This window comes from Pimephales promelas, chromosome 18 (genome assembly GCF_988280905.1).
Source record: "Pimephales promelas chromosome 18, fPimPro1.hap1.1, whole genome shotgun sequence".
NCBI lineage: Eukaryota > Metazoa > Chordata > Actinopteri > Cypriniformes > Leuciscidae > Pimephales > Pimephales promelas.
The window spans coordinates 13,995,003-14,017,326 of record NC_142786.1 but is presented as its reverse complement, the minus strand read 5'-3'; the positions used below and the strand labels follow the sequence as shown (position 1 = coordinate 14,017,326).

At 36.1% G+C, this 22,324-nt stretch overlaps 1 protein-coding gene and 1 long non-coding RNA gene across 3 annotated transcripts in view; both read left to right on the top strand.

Moving 5' to 3' along the window:
* The window catches only part of fkbp10a (FKBP prolyl isomerase 10a), a 367,658-nt gene that overhangs the window by 343,083 nt on the left and 2,251 nt on the right, over positions 1–22,324 (top strand). The gene's annotated exons all lie outside the window — the stretch shown is intronic.
* LOC120494967 (uncharacterized) lies at positions 18,761–21,925 on the top strand. 2 transcript variants are annotated; one of them, XR_016147360.1, is made up of 7 exons: positions 18,761–18,775; positions 19,398–19,501; positions 20,224–20,473; positions 20,646–20,707; positions 20,821–20,912; positions 20,998–21,116; positions 21,215–21,925. It is a non-coding gene; the product is annotated as an uncharacterized LOC120494967 (long non-coding RNA). The 2 variants fall into 2 exon arrangements; XR_016147359.1 differs by lacking the exon at positions 18,761–18,775 and having other exon boundaries at positions 19,003–19,501.

Genomic DNA, 22,324 nt, shown 5'->3' with positions numbered 1-22,324 from the left:
AAAAAAACACCTAGCAACCACCCAGAACACAGTAGCAACCTCATAGAACACCCTAGCAACCGGGTGCTGAGATTTGCCGCTTCAAGCTCCACTTCACATTTTCTTCTGGAAATGTGCCATAAATGTGTTCCTGGAGATCAAAATTGAACTATGTATATCTAATATAACATCAGAAGGAGTCTAAAAGTTTATATTGTTTTAAACTTTTTGAGGAACCTTTGACCAGAAATGAGTACAATATGTCAGATATGGACTTCTCTATGGCTTAGGAAACATCTGTTGGAGTCTTTGAGCATGAATGGAAAGTACAAGGTCAAGTATTTTTGGGCCAGAAATATGTTCAGTAGGTCAAATATCTTTCTGGCTGAAATGACATCATGAGAAGTAAAGCTCTCGGTATATTAACCCAAACATCAAATACCCGTGGTCCATAAATGTGTTTCTGGAGGTCAAAAATTGAACTATGTATAGCTAATGTAAAATCAGGAGTCTATAAGTTTATATTGTTTAAAACCTTTTGAGGAACCTTTGACCAGAAATGAGTTCAATAGGTCAGATATGTACTTCTCCTATGGCTTAGGAAGCATCTGTTGGAGTCATGAGTATGTATGGAAAGTTCAAGATCAAGTACTTTTGGGCCAGAAACATGTTCAGTAGGTCAAATATTTGTCTGGCTGGAATGACATCATGAGAAGTAAATCTCCAACCAACCAGAACACCCTAACAACCACCAAGCAACAGCCTAGCAACCACCAAGAACACCCTAGCAACCACCCAGAACACCCCAGCAAACGCCTAGAAACACCCTAGCAACCACCCAGAACACCACCCAGAATACCCTAGCAACCGCATAGCAACACAATAGCAACGACCCAGAATACCCTAAAAAAAAACACCTAGCAACCACCCAGAACACCGTAGCAACCTCCCAGAACACCCTAGAAACCGGATGCTGAGATTTGCCACTTCAAGCTCCACTTCACATTTTCTTCTGGAAATGTGCCATAAATGTGTTCCTGGAGATCAAATTTGAACTATGTATATCTAATATAACATCAGAAGGAGTCTAAAAGTTTATATTGTTTTAAATTTTTTGAGGAACCTTTGACCAGAAATGAGTTCAATATGTCAGATATGTACTTTTGGGCCAGAAATATGTTAAGTAGGTCAAATATCTTTCTGGCTGAAATGACATCATGAGAAGTAAAGCTCTCGGTATATTTAACCCAAACATCAAATACCCGTGGGCCATAAATGTGTTTCTGGAGGTCAAAAATTGAACTATGCTAATGTAAAATCAGGAGTCTATAAGTTTATATCGTTTTAAAATTTTGAGGAACCTTTGACCAGAAATTAGTTCAAAAGGTCACATATGGACTTTTCCATGGCTTAGGAAGCATCTATTGGAGCCAATGAGTATGTATGGAAAGTTCAAGATCAAGTACTTTTGGGCCAGAAATATGTTCAGTAGGTCAAATATCTTTCTGGCTGAAATAACATCATGAGAAGGATCAATTACCCATAGGCTAGAAAAATGTTCAGTTGGTCAAAAATGGAACCTATGTATATAACATCAGATTGAGTCTATCAGTTGATATTATTTAAAAACTTTTGAGGAAACATACACCAGAAATTAGTACAATAGGTCAGATATGGACTTCTATGGCTTAGAATCAAGTACCCGTGAGCCAGAAATATGTTCACTAGGACAAAAAGGAACCTATCTATAGCTTATAAATCATCAAAAGTCAATAAGTTAATATTTAATATTTACCTTTGACTCTTTCGTATGGATTCTACTACTAATTCTTTTGTGCACTGATGAAAAAACATCACTTGAGCGGTCGGAAATAATTGCATTAGTTGTTGCATTTCTGTGATGAAGAGAAATCGTTGCCATTAGCTGTTTCCTTACAACGCATGTAATAACTAATTCATTCCGTTTTTCAACGAAAACACATCTAACGTCTAATGTTGTGCATTAAAGAATATGCACGCAATAACTAACATGTTTCTCTGTGCAATGAAAAGAAAACACCTAATATGTTTCATTGGATTGCATAACAATCTAACTTGTTCTTCGTTGCAATGAAAAGGCATAACATGATGTTTTCTCGTCTGTGCACAAACAATCTAGTTTGTAAAATAGAAATGCATGAGAAAGCACATGCATACATTTTCTTATCATTGCAAAGAGGAACAATTCGATATTTTATGCATTGCAATAAAACAACACCCGTTGCTTTGTGTAATGAAGAGATGTGTATTGTGCATACGTTGTGCATCAAAAATAACATATATGTATGCACTTTATTGCATTCAAGAACTAAACCCTTCCTTAGTGCTTTGACTGGATAACGTTTCATTGCAATGCTTACATTTTCTAACTTATTCTTCTTCGCAATGAAAAAAAAAGATAAAACACGCGTGCTTTTCCATGCATTTCCATTCTACAACTTATTAATTTGTGTTTTGACGAGAAAACATCACAGGAGCGATCGCTTTACAATGCATACACTAACTTGTTCCTCTGTGCAACGAAGAGATTTGCAATGCTTGTGGATGGATTGCATTGCACATGCATGCGATAACTAACCTCTGTGCAATGAAAAGAAAACATCTAACATGTGTTTCATTGCATTGCATGACATATCTAACTTGTTCCTCGTTATGCTTATGCACGCAATAACTAACCTCTGTGCAATGAAAAGAAAACACCTAAGATCTTTCATCGCATTGCATGACATATCTAACTTGTTCCTCGTTATAACTATCCACGCAATAACTAACCTCTGTGCAATGAAAAGAAAACACCTAAGATGTGTTTCATTGCATTGCATGACCTATCTAACTTGTTCCTCGTTATACACATGCACGCAATAACTAACCTCTGTGCAATGAAAAGAAAACACCTAAGATGTGTTTCATTGCATTGCATGATAGATATAACTTGTTTCTCGTTATGCATATTCACGCAATAACTAACCTCTCTGCAGTTAAAAAAAAACACCTAACATGTGTTTCAGTGCATTGCATGACATATCTAACTTGTTCCTCGTCATGCATATGCACGCAATAACTAACCTCTGTGCAATGAAAAGAAAACAACTAAGATGTGTTTCATTGCATTGCATGACATATCTAACTTGTTCCTTGTTATAACTATCCACGCAATAACTAACTTATGTGCAATGAAAAGAAAAAACCTAACATGTGTTTCAGTGCATTGCATGACATATCTAACTTGTTCCTCGTTGTAACTATCCACGCAATAACTAACTTCTGTGCAATGAAAAGAAATCACCTAAGATGTGTTTCATTGCATTGCATGACCTATCCAACTTGTTCCTCGTTATGCACATGCACGCAATAACTAAACTCTGTGCAATGAAAAGAAAACACCTAAGATGTGTTTCATCGCATTGCATGACTTATCTAACTTGTTCGTCGTTATGCATATGCAAGCAATAACTAACCTCTGTGTAATGAAAAGAAAACACCTAAGGTGTGTTTCATTGCATTACATATCTAACTTGTTCCTCGTCATGCATATGCACGCAATAACTAACCTCTGTGCAATGAAAAGAAAACAACTAAGATGTGTTTCATTGCATTGCATGACATATCTAACTTGTTCCTTGTTATAACTATCCACGCAATAACTAACTTGATGTGTTTCATTGCATTGCATGACCTATCTAACTTGTTCCTCCTCGTTATGCACATGCACACAATAACTAACCTCAGTGCAATGAAAAGACAACTGTGTATCACACGAAATACGTTCTGAGGAAACTATTTTGCTAATCGTAATTACGTTACATGCCAACATATAAGCAGTGCTATTACGTTTGTCCTTAACGTAATACTATTGCAGTGCTATTACGTTTTTCCTGAACATAAAATACATCCAAGCAGGTTTCTTTACTATTTATGCATAATCGTGGCATTAAAAATTTGACTCTTTTGCATTCAACTGTCATATCAATTAAGTTTTCCTTCGCATTTATTAATTCAATAGACCAACGTTACTCATAAATATATAAAAAGCATTTTCTCCAATAAAACACAACATACTGATACATTCACAAAAGACATACATTTTATTAGCTTGATGTAAACCAAATCCTAGAATCCATACGTTGTTTGCAAGAAACAGATCCAAATCCAGCCTTATTTTATCCAGTGATCTTCATCTTCATTTCTCAGCAGCGACCGCAAACGTCAAATCCGCGCTGGTGATGATTAATTCAAATTCAAATAATGCGCCTTCAAGAAGCGTTACGACATGTTTTACGGCAGTGATATCAAACGCTCATTGGCTCTCGCCTGCTTCGTCACAGATTGCGACATGCCATGTTTTAGTCGGTGTAGTACATTCACATTTGAAATGGAGAAGAGCGCGCGCCTTCAGACAGAGAGCGAACCGAAATCAGATTAACATTTTGGATTAACGTTAATAACTTTAATTCTGAGCTGTACCTCATACACAACTACAATAATACTGCCAGAGGACTGCGACTGCAACGCATCATCATGTGAACGACTTTTGGTAATGTTAATAATAAATAAATAAATTATTGTGAAATGTATCTGTCTGTTATGTTTTTTTTTTCTTAATTGTGTTACCTACGTAGTTTTAAGAAATGGTTATGGTTAGGTTTAGGGATAGGAGTGGGATTAGTGGCTCAAAATATATTTTAATGCTAAAACTCATTTAACTACACATCTCTGTCCATTACGTTTTATCCTTTTTATATTCTGTATAAAATAAATATGTTTTTTGGAGTAGGATTAAGGGGTCTTGTTACATTTATCTTTAAAAGTGAAAGTATACAGATATCGTTATGATATGAAACAAATGTAAATAGTTAACGTTTTGTAGCTGTAAAAACGTAATAAGGTTACGTTTAAATGTTGCAAATACGTCCATATTATACGTTTTAGCATCTATCCAAACGTACAAAAACGTACGTTACATATCTTTGAAAATAACATATTAAATCTACGTATTAACAATGAGACATATTACGTTAAGGACCAACGTAATAGCACTGCTTATATGTTGGCATGTAACGTAATTGCGATTTGCAAAATAGTTTCCTCAGAACGTATTTCGTGTGATACAGGGTTGTGAAAAGAAAACACCTAAGATGTGTTTCATCGCATTGCATGACTTATCTAACTTGTTCGTCGTTATGCTTATGCACACAATAACTAACCTCTGTGCAATTGAAAAGAAAAAACCTAAGATGTGTTTCATTGCATTGCATGATAGATCTAACTTGTTTCTCGTTATGCATATGCAATCAATAACTAACCTCTGTGTAGTGAAAAGAAAACACCTAAGATGTGTTTCAGTGCATTGCTTTACATATCTAACTTGTTCCTTGTTATGCATATGCACGAAATAACTAACCTCTGTGCAATGAAAAGAAAACACCTAAGATGTGTTTCATTGCATTGCATGACATATCTAACTTGTTCCTCGTTATGCATCTGCACGCAATAACTAACCTCTGTGCAATGAAAAGAAAACACCTAAGATGTGTTTCATCGCATTGCATGACAGATCTAACTTGTTTCTCGTTATGCATATGCACGCAATAACTAAACTCTGTGCAATGAAAAGAAAACACCTAAGATGTTTTTCATTGCATTGCATGATAGATATAACTTGTTTCTCGTTATGCATATGCACGCAATAACTAACCTCTCTGCAGTGAAACGAAAACACCTAACATGTGTTTCAGTGCATTGCATGACATATCTAACTTGTTCCTCGTTATGCATATGCACGCAACAACTAACCTCTTTGCAATGAAAAGAAAACACCTAAGATGTGTTTCATTGCATTGCATGATAGATCTAACTTGTTTCTCGTTATGCATATGCAATCAATAACTAACCTCTGTGTAGTGAAAAGAAAACACCTAAGATGTGTTTCAGTGCATTGCTTTACATATCTAACTTGTTCCTCGTTATGCATATGCACGAAATAACTAACCTCTGTGCAATGAAAAGAAAACACCTAAGATGTGTTTCATTGCATTGCATGACATATCTAACTTGTTCCTCGTTATGCATCTGCACGCAATAACTAACCTCTGTGCAATGAAAAGAAAACACCTAAGATGTGTTTCATCGCATTGCATGACAGATCTAACTTGTTTCTCGTTATGCATATGCACGCAATAACTAAACTCTGTGCAATGAAAAGAAAACACCTAAGATGTTTTTCATTGCATTGCATGATAGATATAACTTGTTTCTCGTTATGCATATGCACGCAATAACTAACCTCTCTGCAGTGAAACGAAAACACCTAACATGTGTTTCAGTGCATTGCATGACATATCTAACTTGTTCCTCGTTATGCATATGCACGCAACAACTAACCTCTTTGCAATGAAAAGAAAACACCTAAGATGTGTTTCATCGCATTGCATGACCTATCTAACTTGTTCCTCGTTATGCATATGCACGCAATAACTAACCTTGGTGCAGTGAAAAGAAAACACCTAAGATGTGTTTCATCTTATTGCATGACCTATCTAACTTGTTCCTCGTTATGCATATGCACGCAATAACTAACCTCTGTGCAATGAAAAGAAAACACCTAAGATGTGTTTCATCGCATTTCATGACAGATCGAACTTGTTTCTCGTTATGCATATGCACGCAATAACTAACCTCTGTGCAGTAAAAAGGAAACATCTAAGATGTGTTTCAGTGCATTGCATGACATATCTAACTTGTTCCTCGTTACGCAATAACTAACCTCTGTGCAATGAAAAGAAAACACCTAAGATGTGTTTCATCGCATTGCATGACAATATCTAACTTGTTCCTCGTTATGCTATGCACGCAATAAACTAACCTCTGTGCAGTGAAAAGAAAACACCTAAGATGTGTTTCAGTGCATTGCATGACATATCTAACTTGTTCCTCGTTATGCATGCACGCAATAAACTAACCTCTGTGCAATTAAAAGAAAACACCTAAGATGTGTTTCATCGCATTGCATGACATATCTAACTTGTTCCTCGTTATGCATATGCACGCAATAACTAACCTCTGTGCAATGAAAAGAAAACACCTAAGATGTCTTTCATCGCATTGCATGACATATCTAACTTGTTCCTCGTTATGCATATGCACGCAATAACTAACATCTGTGCAATGAAAAGAAAACAACTAAGATGTGTTTCATCGCATTGCATGACCTATCTAACTTGTTCCTCTTTATGCATATGCACGCAATAACTAACGTCTGTGCAATGAAAAGAAAACACGTAAGATGTGTTTCATCGCATTGCATGACATATCTAACTTGTTCTTCGTAATGCTTATGCACGCAATAACTAACCTTTGTGAAATGAAGAGAAAACACCTAAGATGTGTTTCATTGCATTACATAACATATCTAACTTGTTCCTCATTATGCATATGCATGCAATAACTAACCTCTGTGCAATGAAAAGAAAACACCTAAGATGTGTTTCATTGCATTGCATTACATATATAACTTGTTCCTCGTTGAAATATAACGTGATTTTGCATGCATTTCTATTTTACAAACTAATTTATTTGTGCACAGACGAGAAAACATCACATGAGCTTTACAGTGCATAGTATAGCTATTAAGCTCATTTCTGGTAAAAGGGTCCTCAAAAGTTTTTAAACAATATAAGCTTATAGACACCTTTTGATGATATATAAGCTATACAGAGGTTCCTATTTGACCTACTGAACATAGTTCTGGCCCACGAGCACTAGATCTTAAACTTTCTAAACATGCTCATTGACTCCTTTTGATGTTACTGAAGCCATGCAAGAGTCCTTATTTTACCTAATGAACACATTAGCCATATGGATTGTTTATATCTGACCCATTGAACTCATTTCTGGTCAAAGGGTACTTGATCATTAGGTTACTATACATTGATATTTACTACTTATGATGTTTTATGAGCAGGAAGATATTTGACCGACTGAACATATATCTGTCCCACAAGTACCTGATATTGAACTTTCTATACATACTAATTAGACTACTTCTTATGCTACTTCTTAGACTACTTCCTAGGCCTAGGCCCCCACTATACTTTGATAAGCTATAGATAGGTTCCTTTTTGACCTATTGAACATAGTTCTGGCCCACGAGTACTTGATCTTGAACATTCTAAACATACTCATTAACTCATTTTTATGTTACTGAAGCATACAAGAGTCCATATTTCTAAAGTGTTCTTTGAAAATCAGGATACTATACAGAATGACCTCTTATCATGTTATTTTAGCTAGACAGATATTTGACCTACAGACTATATTTAATGCCAATGTGTACTTGATCTTAAACTTTCTACATACTCATAGACTCCTTATGATGGTTCCTAGGCCATAGAATTGTTCACATCTGACCTATAGAAATTATTTCTGAAAAACTTATGGACTCCTTTTGATGATATATAAATCAATTGCCAAAAACATTATAAAAACTCTATAGTAATTTGGACACTACCAACCACCTAGAAACACCATAGGAACCACACAGACTACCATAGTAACCACCTAAAACACCCTAGCAACCACCCAGAACACCCTAGCAACACTCTAGCAACCGCCTAGCAACCACCCAGAACACCTTAGCAACACCCTAGCAACCAACCAGACCACCCTAATAACCACCTAGCAACACCCTAGCAACCACCCAGAACACCCTAGCAACCAGCTAGCAACACCCTAGTAACCACACAGAACACCCTAGCAACACCCTAGCAACCACCCAGAATACCATAACAACCACCTAGCAACCACCGGGAACACCCAAGCAACCGGGTGGTGAGATTTGCCACTGCAAGCACCACTTCACATTTTCTTCTGGAAATGTGCCATAAATGTGTTCCTGGTGGTCCAAAATTGACCTATGTATATCTAATATAACATCAGAAGGAGTCTAAAAGTTTATATTGTTTTAAACTTTTTGAGGAACCTTTGACCAGAAATTAGTTCAATGACATCATGAGAAGTAAATCTATCGGTATATTAACCCACAGATCAAGTACCCGTGGGACATAAATGTGTTCCTGGAGGTCAAAAATTGACCTATGTATATCTAATATAATTGACCAATATCTTATATAACATCAGAAGGAGGTCAAATATTTGTCTGGCTGAAATGACATCATGAGAAGTAAATCTCTCGGTATACTCACCCACAGATCAAATACCCGTGGGCCATAAATGTGTTCCTGGAGGTCAAAAATTGACCTATGTATCTATTTTATCTGATGTTATAGTTATCTATCTATCTATTTTATCTGATGTTATAGTCAGACTCCTTCTGACTATAACATCAGAAGGAGTCTAAAAGTTTATATTGTTTAAAACCTTTGAGGATCCTTTGACCAGAAATGAGTTCAATAGGTCAGATATGGACTTCTCTATGGCTTAGGAAGCATCTGTTGGAGTCTATGAGTATGCATGGAAAGTTCAAGATCAAGTACTTTTGGGCCAGAAACATGTTCAGTAGGTCAAATATTTGTCTGGCTGAAATGACATTATAAGAAGTAAATCTCCAACCAACCAGAACACCCTAGCAACCACCAAGCAACATATCTCTGGCCAGAAAGAACCCGATATTGAACTTTCTATATATTCTCATTGACTTCTTTTGATGTTACGTCAGCCAGCCTGTGGCCCATTGAAAATATTTCTGGCCAAATGGTCCCAAAACACAACTTACTATACTCTCAAAGGCTCTTTATGATGTTAAATCAGCCAGAACCAATTACCCCCTTTTTTTTTACTTTTACATAAATTTCTGGCCAAAGAGACCTCGATGTTGAAATTTTGTACGCCGGCCATATGTACAGAATTCCGTAATTGCCCTGATGAAAATATTTCTTGCTGAATAGTTGTAAAATGATAACTGGTGTCGTTTGAAGCTGCACTGAAACTCTCATTTGGACCTTGAAATGTTTGGTTCCCAACAAAGTCCATTAAATGGAGAAAATCCTATAACGTTTTCATCAAAAACTTTAATTTCTTTTCGACTGAAGAAAGAATGACATGGGGGGGGGGGGGGGCTAAATTATCAGTTTTTTTAAAGTGAACTACTCATTTAATGTATAATCTGTTGAACATATTTTTGGCCTAAGGACCCTCAAAATAGTTCTTATAAACGCATAGACTCCTTCTGATGTTACCTCGTCTATACTGTAGTCCATATTTGACCTACTGAATATATTTCTGGCCATATAGTGCTCGATCTTAAACAGTTTGTAAATACTCTTTGCCTTCTTCTGATGTTAAATTAGCCAGACAGTAGTCCAAATTTGACTTGAACATATTTCAGCAAAAAGTCCTTTATATCGATTTTTCTAAACATTCAACTTGACTTATGATGTTACGCCATCGTGCAGAAGTCCATAATTGACCTACTGAACATATTACCGGCCAAAGGGTTGTAAAATGGCAATCTATATATTCTCATAGACTTTCTTGATATTTGACCCATTAAAATATTTCTGGCCAAAGGGTCCCCAAAACACCACATATATCATAGACTATTTCTTGTGTTAAATCAGCAAGAGAATTGCCCATGTTTGACCTGCTTAACATATTTTGCCAACGAATCCTCGATATTGAACTTTCTACACATTCTCATTGACTGCTTTTGATATTACTTAAGCAAGCCTATATTTGACCCATTGAAAATTCTTCTGGGCAAAAATGTTCTTTCTGTTGTTAAATCACCCAGAAAGTAGTCCATATTTGACCTACTGTACATATTTCTGGAAAAAGACGGCTCAATCTTGATCATCCCCTACATACTTCAAGACTTTTTCTGATGTTGTTTCAGTCATACAATATATTTGATCCATTGAAAATGTCTATGACTAAAGTGTCCTAAAACGGGATTTTACTATATAAACTCATAGATTCCTTCTGATGTTACCTCAGCCCATTTTTTACCTACTGGACACATCCAAAGAGAACTCGATCTTGAATATTTTTGACATAGCTCATTGTAAGTACTTTTTTAACGAGAAATATATGCAGCAGGTCGAATATGTACATCTGTCCTGCTGATTTAGCGTCAGAAGGAGTCTATGAGTTTAAATTTTAAACCTTAAAATTTAGTCCATATTTGATCTTCTGAACATATTACAGGCCAAAGGGTCCTCAAAATATATATTTTTTTCACAATGTAAATTCATAGACTTCTTCTGTTTTATATCAGCCAGGGTTAAAGGGTCCCCAGATGAGATTGTCCTCACTGCAGAATATGAAACCCACCTTACATTTTCCTAAACCTACCCAGCTCCACCACCTGATCCCTAAACCCACCCCTAAACCTACCCTAAGAGAATTTATAGAAGTTCATGACCGAGGATCGTTTGGCCAGATATATGTTCAGAAGTTCAAATATGGACTTATTGTTGATTTAACAACAGAAAGAGTCTTTGAGAACATATAGTAAGTTGCTTTTTGGGGACCATTTGGTCAGAAATATTTTCAATGGGCAAATATGGGCTGGATGATGTAACATATGAAATAGTCGAGAATGTTTAGAAAGTTCAAAATGGACTCCTTGGCCAAAAATATGTTCATTAGGTCAAACATGGACTGCTGGTACGGCTGACGTAAAATCAGAAGGTGTCCATGAGTTTATATAGTAAAAAAAAAAAAAAAAAAAAAAAAAAACATGTTGAGGACCCTTTGGCCAGAGATATGTTCAATTTTGTTTTAGTTCAATGCATTCAATAACTAAATCATTCCAAAGTGCGTTCAAGCAATGTTCCATGCAATCTGCTTATGCATGCATTGCACATAAGATAAATTGTAAAGGATTCAAGAACTAGCTCATTAGAGAGATATCCAATGGAATTTGCTAGGCATTGCATTGTAAATACGATCAAAGGCTGTGCATTGAAGAATAAGTTATATGCAATTTTGTTTTAGTTCAATGCATTCAATAACTAACTCATTCCAAAGTGCGTTCAAGCTATGTTCCTTGCAAGCTCCGTATCCACGCATTGCACAGATGATCAAGAGCTTTGCATTGAAAAATTCCATATTAGTAAATATGTCTTATGTTGCATTGTAATGGATTCAAGATCTAGCTCGTTAGAGAGATATGCAATGGTATTTGCTATAGGCATTGCATTGTAAATACGATCAAAGGCTATGCCTTGAGGAATAAGTTATATGCAATTTTGATTTAGTTCAAGGCATTCAATAACTAACTCATTTCAAAGTGCGTTCAAGCTATGTTCCATGCAATCTGCTTATGCACGCATTGCACAGACGATCAAATGCTTTGCATTGAAAAATTACATATTAGTAAATATGTCCTTTGTTGCATTGTAAGGGATTCAAGAACTAACTCATTAGAGATATATGCAATGGAATTTGCTAGGCATTGCATTGTAAATACGATCAAAGGCTGTGCATTGAAGAATAAGTTATATGCAATTTTGTTTTAGTTCAATGCATTCAATAACTAACTCTTTCCAAAGTGCGTTCAAGCTATGTTCCATGCAATCGGCTTATGCACGCATTGCACAGACGATCAAGCGCTTTGCATCGAAAAATTACATATTAGTAAATATGTCCTTTGTTGCATTGTAATGGATTCAAAAACTAGCTCATTAGAGAAATATGCAATGGTATTTGCTAGGCATTGCATTGTAAATACAATCAAAGGCTGTGCATTGAGGAATAAGTATATGCAATTTTGTTTTAGTTCAATGCATTCAATAACTAACTCATTCCAAAGTGTGTTCAAGCTATGTTCCATGCAATCTGCTTATGCACGCATTGCACAGACGATCACGTGCTTTACAATTAATAATATATTCAGAATGCACAGAAACAGTTTGGTGTATAATTTGATTCTAAAATATTTAAGAGATACAGAGTTTATTAGAAGGATTTCTGTCTTTTTTTTTCTTTTTCATTTTATTTGATTTATTTTTTTCCCTTATCGAGGCTTCACACTCCCTTCCCAGTAGGTGGCGGAAATGCACCTTAAACTGGTTTACCAACTGCCATAAAGAAGAAGAAGTGGAGGAAGAAGAAGAAGCAGAAGAGTAAAAGCAGACAAATAGCAAAGATTTTAGAATAACACAGTCTTGGTTTGGTAATAGAATGGTGTGCTCAATAGAATGGTGTGCCACTAAATAAGAAGGTAACTTACTGTGGTGGCACTATGAAACAATTATGGTATCGAATGTTATAGAAAACCAATGTACGTCAATGTTGTCCTTAATTCGTATTAATTTTTTTTTCTAGCAATATCATAAACATGAATTTGACATCTAAACGATTTAAACAATGTTGATGATTTAAACAAGCACCTAATGTTTGTCTGTAATTATTGATAAACTTGGGAACCCTAAATTTAAGTTAATGATAACCGTTTTGTTTGTTTGATCTCTGGAGTAATCGTACATCCCCAAGTGTATCGTAAGAAGACAGAGTTATGAGGTCACCTGCAGGACAACCGGCAGATTACACTTTATTCAATAGATTACACTAACGTAAGTAGCCTATAATATATAGGTTTAGTGTATTCCTGTTTTGTTTAAATTAATAAGTTAAATAATTAAAAAGGGAAGAAAAAAATAGAAATAGCCTACACATCTAAATTAAACGAATGAAAAAAAAATTCATAAAATAAGTAATCTGGGAAATATGCTTTAAAGACCGGGCAAAATAGTGATGAATTAAAAAAAAATCTGTCAATGACTTGCTGACGTGCACGAAAACCAGCCATGTATTGGACCCCCTTCCCTGATCTTTCAACACGGTTGCAGTTAGTTTGCAATGTGACATGTCCTTCCAGATGTTTTGTTTTTCCTTATTTGTATGGTGTCCTTTAAATCTGTTAAAAATAAAATCTTTGTTTCCCTCTATCTCCTCTGGAAGGACATTAATTTTATCTTTTTGAAAGGTAGCCTATCTTCTCTTGTTATGTTTTTTTGTTTGTTTTTTTTTGTTTTGTTTTGGGTTTTTTTTTTCAGCCATTTTGTCAGCCTGTATAGGTGTTTTATATCCATTATTTGTCTTGATTTCTAATCCACAACAAATGACGATTATTAGGTTAAACGTTCAAAATACGACTCCATATAAGGTTATATTTCAGCACTTCGGGAATGGATAGCGACGCTTAAAGGTATAGCAGAGGATTTTCTTTTTCCTGGTGGGTAGTCTATACTATTGGTCGATCTAAGTGTCAATCATTCTGGTGATATGTTTACGTAAGGCCGTCGTACGTGCTCATCCCTATAGTTTTCACTTTCAGGTGTATTATGTCGGAGTTGCGGTTTCAGCCATTCCTTTGAAAATGGCTGAGGGTCGAAAGAGAAAAAATGTATACGAAGTGTATGATAAGAAGAGAAAGGCCGCAGAATATAGAAACAAGACCAGAGTGAGTTTGGGTGAATATCACACGCTGGCGTGCGCTAAAAGCACAGGTTGGGCTTCTCACTGATGCCGCAGTCGCGAAGATTCTACTACACAGGTAAAGTTTGTCATGCTATTTGGAGAAATCCATTTAAAATCACTAGTAAATGTTAATGCAAGCTACTTAGCAATGCTAGCCCTGGCACAAGTCATGCACCGCATAGACACGGTAAACATCTCAATTTGTCTAAAGTAGCCTTTTGACCAAAATGGTAAATGGTATCACGCTGAAATATTCTAAAACCTTGCTTGTTCATGTGTTCATATTCCAAAAACTTGTGTGTTTATTATTACACAAATGCAACAAGCTACTTCTCCATACGCAACTATGTATAAAAATAACTTATTAATACGTATTAACAATGAGACATATTAGGATAAGGACCAACGTAATAGCACTGCTTATATGTTGCTATGTAACGTAATTGCGATTTGCAAAATAGTTTCCTCAGATCGTATTTTGTGTGATACAGGGTTGCACATATCATGTCTTGAGTCCTCGGTGACTCAATCGATCAGTATAATAAGTAAATAAAACACAGAAGGGCATTTGACATGTTGTCTTTTTTATGAATATTTTTGAGTTAGTTTACAATTTGCAACATAATTGTGCAAGGCGTAATAGTAGGCGTTCCCTCTCGGGAGTGTTGTGTTTGTGCATGTGCATTTTTTTTTTTTTTTAAATTGGAGAGGGCGGGTCTTCTCTAAAATTCGGAAAGATCCTCCGCTATACCTTTAAGTTGCACGTAGAACACGTTCTCGCGCGTTCATGTTAAGTGTATGTTTGGGAAACGCACGTGGAATTGCTGCGATCGTTCGTAACCTTGCACGTAGAGAGCGCTCTTAAGAGCTAAGAAAACCCGTTATCGTTATCGGGAAACCCGGCCCAGGCTGTTTACTTCTCTCTCTGCCATGTTTTAAAAGGGTCCAATTCCAAATGAAGTTACTTTTTGGGTGACCCAAAAAGGGTCTCTCTCTCTGCCATGCTTTTAAAGGGTCCAATTCTAAATGACGTTACTTTTTGGGTGTCCCATCTCATATCTCACTTCTCTCTCGCTGAGTGATGGAGTTTCCAGAAGGCTTTAACCAGCTTGACCTGTATGGGATTAATATTGAGCCAATAAAAATGAACGTAACTTTTCAAGAAACGAATGAAAATATAAATTGAAACTGAATAAAATATCTTTGAAACTGAAAAAGAATGAACCGCAAGCAATTTTTTTGACTTTGTTTTTAATACACTACATGTTTTGCTAACTATTCCTCATATTTCGTTTACTGATCTACACTTACAAATGCGCTTCCAGAGTTTTCATTTACGTTTCTGAAGTTTTCGTTTACGCTTCTGAAGTTTTCGTTTACACTCCCTGACGCCGCCTTCACACTGGCAGTTGAAATCAGCTCCGATGCGGCTGCGAAACGACCGGAAGGCATTCATTTCCTATGGAGATTCGCAGACCGCATGCGAATGGGTCCGAAACGGGTCCGACCGAGTGCGGTGCGAAGAAAATCGTGTCCGTTGGTCATCCGCATGCGTTCAAAAATTTGAACTCCTGCGAAAAGCTACGGACGGTTCCTATCCGACAATTCCAGCGGAAGTTGATCGTTGCTATGGTACTGATAAACAAACCTGAGTTATTAACTTTTAATAAAATAAATATTGATTTTATAACGATAAGTTGTGATGTCATTTTTTATTTTCATGACTTTCTAACATTTATAAGGGCAGTTAATACAATTAAATTGAAGGTAGACATTGAACTATTGACCACTATATCACATTTTTTAGCCGACCTGACATGTCAACGTCCTGGGCAACTTTCCTCACGCAGCATAACCCTAATCAGAGAGATCATACAGAACTGACAGAATCAAACTTTAATCTCTCCGCCATTTTTGTTCTACCCGCGTCCGACGCTTTTCACTGTGTAGTACGACGTCCGTTGGGAACGTATTGCGTATTACGGAGCTGATTTCAACTGCCAGTGTGAAGGCGGCGTTAGTTTGCGTTCGCTGTTCTGACACAAATCTCTCGTGGGGGCGGGGCTAGTAGCAGTGTATTCTCATTGGCTACTGAGTTTTTGATTGACAGCTTCTTGACCTGGAAGTGAAGACGTCAGTGAGTGTTGTGTTTACACGTATGGATGTGAGCGTCTGTAAGCGTAGCTTTCTATTTCATTTAGGTGATATTAAGTTTATTTCTATATTTATTTACTGCTACACTATATTGTTGATATGATTTCTTATAGAAGGAATAGTACAGACAAATGATATAATTTGTCATCGTCGATATCAGAATACTGGATAGCATAGGCTACTCGTGGTCAGTCTGATTGTTTTTATTTTTTTTATTAATTAATACTAAACTAATACTAATTATAATACAGTTCTTGCTTTTTCAGGTGGAGAGGCATATTAGAGCTCAGTGAGAGCCCATAACATTATACAGCAGTGTTGTCTTGATTTAATTGGTAAGTTAGCCCAATCATTACATGTCTTGTTTATCTAACGTTACATACGGTTACAGTCTTTGATTAGATCATATTCGCTTCAATTAGATCATATTTCCCCTCTGCCACCGCAAACAACATTGTGCTAGAGTACTGTACAGTATCTGTAGTGTAGCCTACAGTACAAAATGTACTGTATCAGACAATGACCAATGCCTTTGGACCAGAGCCCTGTCAATCACTGCCCGGTTCAACTTTGGCAATGTAAAGCCAATTGCTGATTAATTTGTGATTCAGAGTTTTTAAAAGAAGAGAGAGAGTACTTGACCATTTTCCACGTCTCCATTCATAATATGTAAACACTCATTTGTTTTGAAGTATAACCCTGGGCTCAATATTTATTCTGCAAAAGACAACAAAATGCTTTTTCTGTATCCATATTTGAGTAATAATTATGTTAAAAAAACAACATTTTGGAGAAAAATGTTGAATTTTTAATAGTCTTTAATAATTTATATATATATATATATATATATATATATATTCAAATTCAAAACCTAACACTGCATGAAAAGACTCAAATCCGGCAATATCCGGGCATGGTAAACTCCTGTGCAATTTGATGTTTGCTGGATGTATGTGGGAAAAAGCGGATTAGAGTAACACGGAACAGTATATTTCCAGACAAACCCGGAAACCTCACCTAAGCGGGCATATACAGGAATCCGTGAAATTTCACGGACATATACAGCTGAAACACTGCTGGGTGTGAGAGGTGTGAAGAAGACCTTTCATATGTTAATGACTGACACTAAGGGTGCTGGCTGTTCTCAGAGGGAGGAGTGGCAGAGGACTTCAGGATTGAAAATTATCTCTGGTCTACAGCAAAGCAAGTTTTTTGTACAGAAAAATAAATAAATTCTTAAGGCCCTGAAACAGAAAACCGACGTCAAAGAACTAGCAATGACTAAAGCCAACTCTAGGGTTGGCTTATGTCACCTGTGTCAGGGCCTTAAAACCACTGTATGAAAAAAAGTATCCTAATCAAATATTCTTTTATAAAAACAGGACAAAATAAACACCATGAATATACGTTCACAAAAACATCTGAATATTTAATGAAATAAAAAATACAGGGAAACATTTCAGAATATCTAAATTTTTATTGTGAAGTTTTACCAATTGCAGACAACATTTGTTGCCATTGGCTTTGCTTAGTTGGGGACATTTTTATTTAATATTCAACAATGTTATTGAACTGCCTGCTTTGACAACATTATATGAGATCTGAACTGAGATGGACAATGACATCACGGTTTTGGCAGAGTTAATTCTTTGGGCATGCATGATGTGAAACGAGTGGTCGCAAAACCACCGGGCTTTCCCGTGTTATTGTCAGCAGCTGGTTATCCTTCCATGTTGAAGAGTCCAGCTGCATCATATTTATTCACAAAATTAAATAGATTCACTTGCAACGCGTCATACCGAGGTTTGTGGTTTGAGTGAATAAGTCCTTCCGCAAACAAACAAGCTGCAAGAAAAGGGGGCGTTTTGAGGTTTGAAATTCACCACTCACAACCATAAACACAACAAATGTGGTGACGTAATGGAGGTGCAACCAATAACGTTAGTATTGCTTCAAGCGCGAGAAAAATACTTTAAAATTACAGCATTCCCGAAGCAAAGAGAACAGTTCGAGGTTTGGAAACAGTTTTCTTCTATTCACCTTATTTTGCACGACAACAAGGGTGACGCCATTGCGTTCGTTTTGTCATCTTACTCCCGTCTGAGAAAGACTTCAACTTCCCGCTCATGAGAGGGATGAGATTCTGCGCTAGTTGAAACGAACGGTAAAATATGTCAAGTATTAAATGTTCAGTTAGGTGCTGCCATAACAGTTGGATTAAGAGGAGAGAACAATTGGACCAACGGTGTAACGAACATAATGTGATGCGAGTCAGATTGTTGTTGTGGTGCACTTTACGATTTAGCTACACCCACCACAGACGAGGAGCACCGGAGGCAATGGCGGAAGGCACTACATTTGGAAGCATAGGCTTGAAAGTGCCTAACTGAGGCTAAACACGGAAACGATTCTGATGAGAAAACGCAAAAGTGGCGTTGCGTCATCTTTTTTTTTTATTCTGCGTTTAGACGAGCGTTTTGTGTGAGAAATCCGCGTGCAAATGGAGACGCAAAAGTGTGTGAAATTCAATGTAGTATGCACTTCAGGCGGCTAGGAGTGCATACTACAACAACACCAAGTCCACGCGCCTGCGTACAACTTTCACCGTCAAGCAAACTTTTGCGTTTTTACCGTTTACACGAGTAAGATTTAAGATTTCCACTCTGGAGGGTGGTTTCACTTTTTTTGCTTTTTTGAGCCTCAAAAACGCCATCGCCGTGTAAACGAAAGGCACATCCGATAAAATATTTTTACGTTTTCACCCGCGAGCGTTCTCGTGTTAACAGGGCCTAAGGACGGGAATCCGATTGAGGAACACCCCAGAAATGGCTCGGCTACGATGTTCCGATAAAGAAGTCACGCCGGGTGTTGAATAGGTTGTCAGATTCAGGTAAGCTAACTTGCCTAACTGTTATGTGCTTGTTTGCCTAACTTTAGATTCGTGAAGTCCGTTCTATGAATGCTTTTAAGATCAGTAACAAGCCGTAAACAAAATACAATGAATCTTGCATGATTACCATTGCCCACATATACATGTTATTTATTTAACTTTGTGATATTGACCTAAGAGTCTGAAAGAATGAATGAATGAATATTCACGGTAGTACAAGATAGTATGGTAACTTACATTAGTCTTACAATAGCTCACATTACTGCTATTGCACATTACGAGATGTAAACAACACTGGTCCAGATGCACTTCCTGTTTCAGTTTGTAAAAGGCTTCTTAATTTCAAATGTAAAGAAAATATATTGAATATGTTTGTTTAACTTTTTGATTCAGTTGTTCTGTTGGTTGTACTTTAACCCAACGTTTATACAGTGTTAAAACTGAAACAGGAAGTGCTTCTGGACCAGTGTTGTTTACATCTTGTGAAATGGTCTATACAGAGATTGCTGATGCTAGCAGGCCAGCTAGCTACATCTCTCATTCAGATATTGATATTGACTTATGGCGAGTTAGGAGATTGTGTATTGTTTCGTTTTTAATTAATGTATCTTTCTCACACACTGTTCTGTGTAACTATGGGTGCCATCATCAATGAATTCTCCATGATCTATTTTAAGTAGCTACTAATGTAAAAAATGTTTATGGTTATAATATTTCCATAGATGCATCAATGAGAGTCAGTAATGCAGTGGATAACTATGAGGATGATCACATCCACATGCCCCACAGCTGTGATGCAGAATCACAATGGGAGGATCAATCTGTCTTTGGCCACAACCTGATCTTCTCAGAGAGACTCTCCAGCGTCTTGATGCTCTTTAGCGAAAGTATGAGCAGCACAGACTAACGTTACATGAAGAATCTTACAACGCTTCGAAAAGAATAAAAAAGGCACATGACGTGAACATTGCGGTAAGTCCAATTATTGTTCTATAACGTGGCTGTAAGCCATAGTTCGGTTACAATTATTGTTTTGTCTCTTGCGGTTACTGTGATGGTCAGCTTATTCCAACTGAAAATTCAGTTTTGTGGTTCTTGAAGATTGTGAATCAATTTAATTGCTTTTTAATTTCAAACTTTACAGGAATCTGTAAGGCGCCTCCATAATTCAGAGAACAACCCACACAAATACGTTCCACAAACCAGGTAAGACTGTTTCTTATATACTATAGCCTAAATGTTAGTTTAATCTACTACTCTATGGATTTGGAATGCCAAAAGTGAATTTCAGTAATGATACCTGCAACTTTCCCCCCCAGAATAAATTCATCACATAACCTGGCTGTGACCACTTACCTCTTCGAAGAATTAAGGTCAACTTTTACAGACGTTGACCCTGAATGTGTAAAAGGTAATCTTAAAGATGTTGTAATCATTTTATTGTCCTCTGTTTTACTTATTTTTATTGCCATTACATTTATTTATGATATATTTAGCAGGTTGGAAGATGTATTTTGAGACTTTGCGGAGGAAGTATTCTTTGGCTCAGCCTGAAAAGGCCCAGAAAAGAAAAACTATGACGAGCATTGCAAAGAACCTTCAAAGAAAGCGACTGGTAAGTTAAGAAACTGGTTAAGCAATTTTTTTCCTTTTCAGAATGTAACTATCCTCCTCTCTGTGTTTTAGTGGTTAAGTTACTGTCATGTTTTTCAGTTGCTGGAGACCAGGTCCGGGGTTGTACAAACCAACACAGAAAAGGAACTTTGGAAGACCGCAACAATAGAACTGATGTCTGATGAAGATGATGCTATTGTTGATGGAAGGCCAGTGTGAATGGTGAGGTCTCCACCAATCTGCTCTCTGCTAGGTACTATAAAACAGACTAGAGGCTGACCCACACTATGCGTCACACCACCAGCGTATCATGGCAGTTTGAAAAATGTTAACTCGTATAAAAAAAAAAAAAATATATATATATATATATATATATATATATATATATATATATATAACCGTTCAAAAGTTTGGGGGTCGGTAAGATATTTTTTTTTTGGTTTGGGGGGGATAGCTCAAATTAACTCAATACTTTTATTCAGCAAGGATGCATTAAATGAATCAAACGTGACAATAAAGACATTTATAATGTTACAAAACATCATATTTCAAATAAATGAAATATAACTTTCTATTGATCAAATAATCCTAAAAAGTCTACAACTGTTTTCAACTTTGGTAATAATAATGAATATTTATTGAGCATCAAATCATCACATTAGAATGATTTCTGAAGGATCATGTGACACTGAAGACTGGAGTAATGATGCTAAAAATTCATCTTTGATCACAAGAATAATGTATTCCAATAGAAACGTTTATTTTAAATTGTCATAATATTTAACAATATTACTCTTACTTTTTTTGTATTTTTTATATATAAAAAAAAGCAGCCTTGGCGAGCATATGAGACTTCTTACCGATCCCAAACTTATAAAAGGCAGTGTACACCTTGAATATTTTATATACACTTTAATTTCTTATTTATTTTTCTCGTATTATTTCATATATTTGTTCCTTTTTTTGTTGTCCATGTTGCTTATCTCCATTTTGTTTACTTGTTTGCATTTTAATGTATGTTTATAATGCACTCTCTGTAATGTTCTATTTATTTATATTGTTTACTTGGAATATCTACGTATATTTTATATATATATATATATATATATATATATATATATATATATATATATACGTATATATATATATATATATATATATACGTATATATATATATATATATATATATATATATATATATATATATAC